The sequence below is a fragment of the Geotrypetes seraphini genome, chromosome 5 (assembly GCF_902459505.1).
Source record: "Geotrypetes seraphini chromosome 5, aGeoSer1.1, whole genome shotgun sequence".
In the NCBI taxonomy this organism is placed as follows: Eukaryota; Metazoa; Chordata; class Amphibia; order Gymnophiona; family Dermophiidae; genus Geotrypetes; species Geotrypetes seraphini.
Window position 1 is genome coordinate 233,910,423 of NC_047088.1, and position 7,947 is coordinate 233,918,369.

A 7,947-nucleotide genomic window follows, 5' to 3' on the forward strand; every position below is an offset into this window, starting at 1 on the left:
ATGTCATGGAGTAATAATTTAAGGTTGATAAACTTTCCTAGGGTCACAATGGGGGCCCCGAGAGAAAAGATTAAAAAATACTTTCAAGAGGTTTTGGGCATATCGGAGGATCTTTTACCTCCACTTTCTCAGGCTTATTATCTACTTTCAAGAGATCAACCCTCAAATCAAGGACTATTAAACCAAGAAGCTATAGACGTCTCAGCTCTTCTTGAGACGTCAGACAAAGAAATTGCTAATCCAGCAACCTTTATAATAACTGTAGCTCTACAAACAGATAAATCATGGATTTTGAGACTATTCTTTAAAAATAGACAGAAACAATTCCTTGGATATAGAATACAGATGTACCCAGATTTATCTACCACCCTTTCTGTAAAAAAGTGTTTCCTTAGATTACTCCTGAACCTATCACCTTCCCCTAAAACTCATCAAAGCATCCAGCTTCCACTACGTAACTTCTCTGAAACGTAACCCTTATTCTTCTACCTATCTTTTAATCCCTCCTCACGACTCTTTTATGTAACCAGCTCTTTAAATTGTAATTTTTCCTGGAAATGTCCAATCATCTTCTGATTTAATCCGCCTTGAACTGCAAGGTACAGGCGGAATAGAAGTCAGTAATGTAATGTAATGTAACTCCAAACTATGCCCTCTCATTCTAGAGCTTCCTTTCAAATGAAAGAGACTCAGCTCATGCACATTTATGCCACGTAGGTATTTAAATGACTCTATCATATCTCCCCTTTCCCGCCTTTCCTCCAAAGTATACAGATTGAGAACTTTAAATTTGTCTGCATAGGCCTTATGACGAAGACCACACACCATTTTAGTAGCCTTCCTCTGGACCGACTTCATCCTTTTTTGAAGGTGTGGTCTCCAGAATTGTACATACGTACCTATCCCATGTCACTGCTGGAATTGGCAATGCCTACTTTGGTGTTCAGCAGCCTTAAATGTCTAAGTAGGCGTGATTCCAGTGCCGTTTTTCTAGGCGCAGGTATGCACCTCAAATCTCAGTTAAAACCGCTCTAAACAGTGCTGAGGATTTAGATCCCATTTATAGAATCATGCCCTAAGGACTGCTGTGTTGTCCAGGAATAGATAACTCCAAGAAAGTAAATGAAACAAAATTGCATGGTGGTTAAACACAGAGGTTAACAGAAGTTTCACTCTTTCATTGCTCTCAAAGTTTCATCAGTTGATTCAGGAAATAGCTGCTAAAATTATCATCATCAATAGCTCTCCTTCCTAGGCTGTTGTGTAGATTAAGCTGAAGTGCAAAAAATATAAATAAAGATTGTTTTGGACCATCTCATGAGTGTTGGTTCTTATATTACAGCCAGGGATGACAGAGAGATGTGAGAAGAACACCTGAGGCATTCTGCGAAACCAGGTACATATTTATATTAACTGCCTTTTCATGAAGAGATTCACCCAAAGTGGTTTACGATACATTGAATAATAATCAGGCACTCTTGGGTATTTTCCCTATCTGTCCTGGCAGGCTCACAATCTGATTGTGGTATCTGGGACAGTGGTGAGTTGGGTGACTTGTCCAGAGTCATGGGGAGCAGGCTGGGATCAAACTTGAAACCTCAGGGTGCTGAGGCAGCAGGTCTAACCACTAGAACACTCCCCTCCCCCCTCCCAATTTAGGTTCCACAAGCAGCAGTGAACCTTGCCAAAGGACGGCTTTAAATAATCTTTAACAAAAAAAATGCACCAAATTACAATATTCTTCTTCCAGGACCTGCCAAATTATAAATAAAGTCATTGTATATTGCAAATTAATGGTCTCCTTCTCTGAGATTATATCTGCAGTTACTTCAATTTTTAACAACTCAGACATTTTAGTTTTCCACGGGTTTATTTACGCATGATCATTGTTCACCCCCCTTCTTAATTTCTAATAGCGTGTGTCCAGATCCAGCCTGGAAGCTCACTGGCAGTGCTACACTGGACCACGAAGAAAGTCGCAGAAACATTGCTAAATGCCAAAGAAGAAGCCCTGATGTAAAGCACCTATGTAAGACCATTTCTGCGGCACAGCTGACTGAATACATTTGAGATGAGGCAGTCAACTACCAGACACATCCCTAGGTGTTTGTGACGGAAGATTCATGTCATCCTTTAGAGGCCTGTTTATTAAACCTTGCTAAGCAGATAGTCATTAGCTCAAACTAATGCTAATGGCCTTTACATGCTAAACCAGCCAGAATAGTATGAAAGTTCTATAGGTTTATTTGAATTAACATTGCTATTGTTATCAAAGTTAGATTTCTTAGAATGTGTAAAACTGCATGTAATGTTATTTTCATGAGTTTGTCAGTGGTGTCTTGTTGCCACCCAGTGGCCAATTGAGAGATTTTTTTAGTACTCTTACAAAGCATAAGAGATTTGTATCAGTATTGTTTTTCCAATGTAATTTTTTAATGGTTTAAGAACATAAGAATTGCCGCTGCTGGGTCAGACCAGTGGTCCATTGTGCCCAGCAGTCCACTCCCACGGCGGCCCCTAGGTCAAAGACCAGTGCCCTAACTGAGACCAGTCCTACTTGCACACGTTCTGGTTCAGCAGGAAGTTGTCTAACTTTGTCTTGAATCCCTGGAGGGCGTATTCCCGTATAACAGCCTCGGGAAGAGCGTTCCAGTTTTCCACCATTCTCTGGGTGAAGAATAACCTCCTTACGTTTGTACGGATTCTATCCACTTTCAACTTTAGAGAGTGCCCTCTCGTTCTCCCTTCCTTGGAGAGGGTGAACAACCTGTCTTTATCTACTAAGTCTATTCCCTTCAGTATCTTCAATGTTTCTATCATGTGCCCTCTCAGTCTCCTCTTTTCGAGGGAGAAGAGGCCCAGTTTCTTTAATCTCTCGCTGTACGGCAACTCCTCCAGCCCCTTAACCATTTTAGTCGCTCTTCTCTTTAAAGTAGTACCGTGTCCTTCTTCATGTATGGCAACCAGTGCTGGACGCAGTATTCCAGGTGAGGGCGTAAGTGGCCCAGTACAGCGGCATGATAACCTTTTCTGATCTGTTCGTGATCCCCTTCTTAATCATTCCTAGCATTCTATTCACCCTTTTCGTCGCTGCTGCGCATTGCACAGATGGCTTCATCGACCTGTCTACCAGCACTCCCAAGTCTCTTTCCTGGGTGTCTCTCCAAGTAACTCCTCGGACATCCTGTATTCCTGTAGTTAACTCAAGGTTAGTTGTTCCCCTATCTAAGGTTAGTTCCACTATCTAAGGTTAGTTCCACTATCTAAGGTTGTTCCCTATCAAGGTTAGTTGTTCCCACCTATCTAAGGTGATTTTTTACTACAAAAATGGGCCTAGCCCATTTTAATTCTGAGCTTTCCTTCACACTAATCCCATTATTAATGCAGCAGTACAATAGGGATTTTTCTTCTTTTTTTAATTTTTGCAGACCTTGTGCTAATTTGTACATTAGTGCTCAACATCTGCAAAAAATGATAATGGGAGCACTTAGGCCCTGATTCCGTAAAGTTCCTCTAAAGTTGTGTGCCGATATTGGCGCCTAACTTAACTGATCAATAGACTTAATTGATGCTGATATTGGTACTCAACACCTCACAATGGGTTTTAATTAGACCACCTAACTAGAACCTAACTCAAAAAGCTTGATTCTATAAAGAGTAGGTATGTAGCCCAAAGTGCCTATACTAAGGCCCTCTTTTACTAAGGTTTGCTAATCAATTAGCGTGCCCTAAATGCTAACGCGTGCATGTTAGTCTATGTATGGATGCATTAGCGATTAGCAAGCGCTAATTGGTTAACGCACCTTAGTAAAAGAGAGGGTAAGGCTCAGATTCTAGAACTGACGCCAATATCGGCAGCTGCCGTAAAAGCGGCTGCTGATCGCATGTCAATCACGCGTCAGCACCAGTTTCAGAATCGCTCTGATGCAGCCCATCTTCGCATGAATCCCGCCTACGTAGGTGCTTTAGGCCACCTAACGCCACTTCTAGCATTGGCCACGCCTACTTTGGTGTTTGGCGGCCTAAAGTGCCTACATAGGCGTGATTCAGGTGCACCTCAAAATCTCAGTTAAAAATACAATTTGGATGGCGTCTTTAACTGAGGTGTGGGTGCCTACCAGTGCTTAGGACATTGGCGGCCGTTCGAGAATCCAGGTCTGAAAGTGGTCATGGTTGGAGGTGGATCACGGGTGTGTTTTTGAGTTAGGTGGAGAGTGTGGCATAGTGGTTAGAGCTACAGCCTCAGACACCCTGCAGCTGTGGGTTCAAACCCTGCACTGCTCCTTGTGATCCTGCAAAATGGCAGGCCTTCCCTTTCCCGCTTTAGTCTGCCTAATGCCACTTCTGGTACTTCTGACGTCAGAGAAAGGGCGTGACCGCTGGAAGAGGAAGCAGCGCAGGCGCAGGGCTCACAGAAGGGCCGGGACCGCCAAGAGGAAGCAGCAGGACACCGGTAGGAGCTTCTACATGATGGGGGGGGGGGGTTGGGAGGCTGTGGGGGTGCGAGCGGTCCTTCGGGGTGGGGGTGCGGGTGAGTGCGAGCGGTCCTTCGGGGTGGGGGTGCGGGTGAGTGCGAGCGGTCCTTCGGGGTGGGGGTGCGGGTGCGTGCGAGCGGTCCTTCGGGGTGGGGGTGCGAGCGGTCCTGCGGGGGGGTGAATCGGACATCAGGGGGGGCATCAGGCTTTCAGGGTGGGGACAGGACTTCAAGGGGGAGAGGAGAGTCGGGGCGGGCGAAAGGAGAGTCGGGGTGGCCAGAGGAGAGTCGGGGCGGGTGAAAGGAGAGTCGGGCGGTGACGGGAGAGTCGGGGCAGCATGTGCGGTATACAGGTGTGCGCGGTATACAAAACTTTTTTACATATATGTCGGTTTCCCGCACGCTATACCCGTATGCGCGTTTTACACGGGTGCGCATTATCTACGTGAAAATACAGTGCATCCAAAATTACCCATTTAAACGTCCTGGAGTTTTGTTGTTTTTTAAGAACACACTTATTGGGTTGGCCCTGCCTCTGACCACATAATTGGTTTTGAATATCAACCACTAGCTGTTGATCCTGTGAAATAAGCATTTTGAAGTACCTCATTAAATTAATTGCCTCCTAATGGTCTCAGCAGCTTCCTGTTAATCACTTTATGGATGATATTTTTTATTAGAGATAACATTATAAACTATTATATTTACTATGCATTTGTGAACTAATCTGACATTCTATTACTGAAAAAAAAAAAAAAAAAAATGATGCCGTTTTCTGGATTATAGAACTGAAGAGAATGAGTATCTGATCTATTAAAGGTACTTGGGAGTTATATTCATTGTAAAACATGTCTTGTGTTTCTTTACTATCAATGGAAAGTACAACTCTGCTTTTTAGATGAATGTGCCTGGAGTTTATCTGTGAAAACATATTAGCATTTTCTTTCATGTCATTGTTTGAAGAATAATCATCAATCCAAAATCAAAAGTTTGCAAGCAAAGAGAAGGCACATTAAAATCCTGGTCAAAGATAAAAAAACAAACCAACCAACAAATACCGCATTTCTGTAATTTACATACTTGCTTCCCTAGAGTTCCACAATATCAAATGAGACAGGGCAAGAAGAGATTTAGGAGGACGCAACTCCATCAAGCTTTGACTAACCCGTCAATGAGAACCTGGGTTTCAACATCAGCAGCAGACCCCAAATAGGGCATCCCATAACTATGGAGTTCCTGATGTCTGGACTCTAAAAAGAAAGATAATTGAGAAGAAACAAATAAAATTTGTTTTACATTTCCCAAGACAACCAAAAACTTGCATTGTAAAAAAAATCTTAACTCCCCCCACCCCCTATATAGAAAACCATAGTGCAGTTTTTACTGCCGGCCATGGCAATAACAGCTCCGATGCTGTTACCACCACAGCTGGTGCTGAAAACCGCTGGGCAAGAGCAAGGTTTTTGCGCTCCTGCCTGGCCCTGATCCGCTCCCTGAATGGCTGTCGCCAGTTCTCATGTGAGAACTGGCGGCAGCCATTCAGGAAGCGGCTCAGGAACGGGCAAGAGTGCAAAGAGCTTGCTCCTGCCCAATACACCACTGGGCCATGAGAACTCAGGAAGCCATTCAGGGAAGGAGGGGCTAAGCTTGGGGCAGGAGCACAGAAAACTCGCTCCTGCTTGATTCATCATTGGACCACCAGAGATTCAAAAAGGTACACTGGGGAAGGCAGTGGGAGGACAAAAGAATTGTTAGAGTCAGCCAGGACAGTAGATGGGAGGGATCCCTCCTGTCCCTGCCTACCAGTGGACCACCTGGTCATACGGCTGGCTCGGTGGAGGCCTGCAGGACATCGGGAGAGAGGGGGGAAAGGGTACAGGGTAGGGAGATGGGAAGGGTGGAAAGCTTGGTAGGGAGGGAGGGGGCAGGGTGGAGAGCCTGGCAGGGCAAGGAGGGGGCAGGGTGGAGAGCCTGGCAGGGAGGGAGGGGGTTGGGTGCAGAGCCTGGCAGGGAGTGAGGAGGGCTGAGTGCAAAGCCTGGCAGGGGAGGGAGTGAGGAAGGGGGTGGCAGGGCACAGATCCTGGCAGGGCACATGAATAATAATCCCCCCCCCATCTTATATTCGAGTCAACCATTTTTCCTCTTTTTGTGGGCGAAAAGGGTACTTCGTCTTATACTCGGATCGACTTATATTCACATATATATGGCGTGTGCAAAGCATTGCATTGTTATTCATAATTTTAATTTTTAAAAAAATATTTATTGCTTTTAAGTTTTCATTTTAAAATGTTATTATTTTGATTTCTGTCACATGTTATTCAGGTCGCCTTTTCTGTTTTTCTTGGCCTGTACTAGGACTAGCATGGTACGTTATTACTTTACAGGTGTTTTGCTTGTAGGTGTTACTAGGAGTCTTGCATGGGTGGAGCAGAGCATCTGTTGTAAAATGCACAAGTAGTTGAGTAGAATAAGTGCACATTTACAACAACTATGAATCAAGTATAAATGTCTTTTGCCAGTATCTGCATGCTGCTGGTTCTGGATTCTGGGTTGCTGGTTCTGGGTTCTGGATCTGCATACTGCTGGTTCTGGATTCTGGGTTGCTGGTTCTGCATTGCTGGTTCTGGGTTCTGGATCTGCATACTGCTGGTTCTGGATTCTGGGTTGCTGGTTCTGCATTGCTGGTTCTGGGTTCTGGATCTGCATACTGCTGGTTCTGGGTGCCTAGGGGTCGCTGTGTAAAAGTAACTGGGCAGAAGAGGTTCCTGCTAAGTCTCTTATTGAGAAAGACATGGAGGAAGCAAACTGCTTACCTTGGATCAGTAGCATGGAATGTTTCTACTCGGGGTTTTGCCAGGTACTAGTGTCCTGGATTGGCCACCATGAGGATGGGCTACTGGGCAAGAGGGACCATTGATCTGACCCAGTAAGGCTATTCTTTTGTTCTTAAACTCCATTGAACTTATGGGGCTACCCACAAATTCATCAATTCTGGCTTAGTAATATGCTTAGGAGACGTTAAACGGTGTCAGGTCAAAAGTGCGCCGGGACAAAGGCACGCCCAGACAATTGAGGCGCAGCGCAGAGGCGCGCGCCGCTCAAAATTACTGTTTTTAGGGCTCCGACAGGGGGGGTGTAGGGGGAGACCCCCCCACTTTACTTAATAAACATCGTGCCGCATTGTGGGGGCGTTGTGGGGGGTTTGGGGGGTTGTAACCCCCCACATTTTACTGAAAACTTCACTTTTTCCCTGTTTTTCGGGAAAAAGTTAAGTTTACAGTAAAATGTGGAGGGTTACAACCCCCCAAACCCCCCATAACGCCGGCGCAATGTCTATTAAGTAAACTGGGGGGGCTCCCCAACAAAACCCCCCGTCGGAGCCCCTAAAAACTGTAATTTTCTTCAGCGCGCGCCTCCGTCTTGCGCTCAGTTATCGGCGCGCGCCTTTGTCTTTCGCGCCGTTGTCTATGAAC

General features: G+C 45.2%; 1 long non-coding RNA gene across 1 annotated transcript in view; it reads left to right on the forward strand.

Moving 5' to 3' along the window:
- Positions 1-2,334, forward strand: part of LOC117361328 — a 117,473-nt gene extending 115,139 nt beyond the window's left edge. Inside the window, exons 2-3 of the long non-coding RNA XR_004539630.1 lie at positions 1,343-1,396; positions 1,917-2,334. This is a non-coding gene — a long non-coding RNA (uncharacterized LOC117361328). The remainder of the gene's footprint in view (positions 1-1,342; positions 1,397-1,916) is intronic.
- Positions 2,335-7,947: the final 5,613 nt, after the last annotated feature.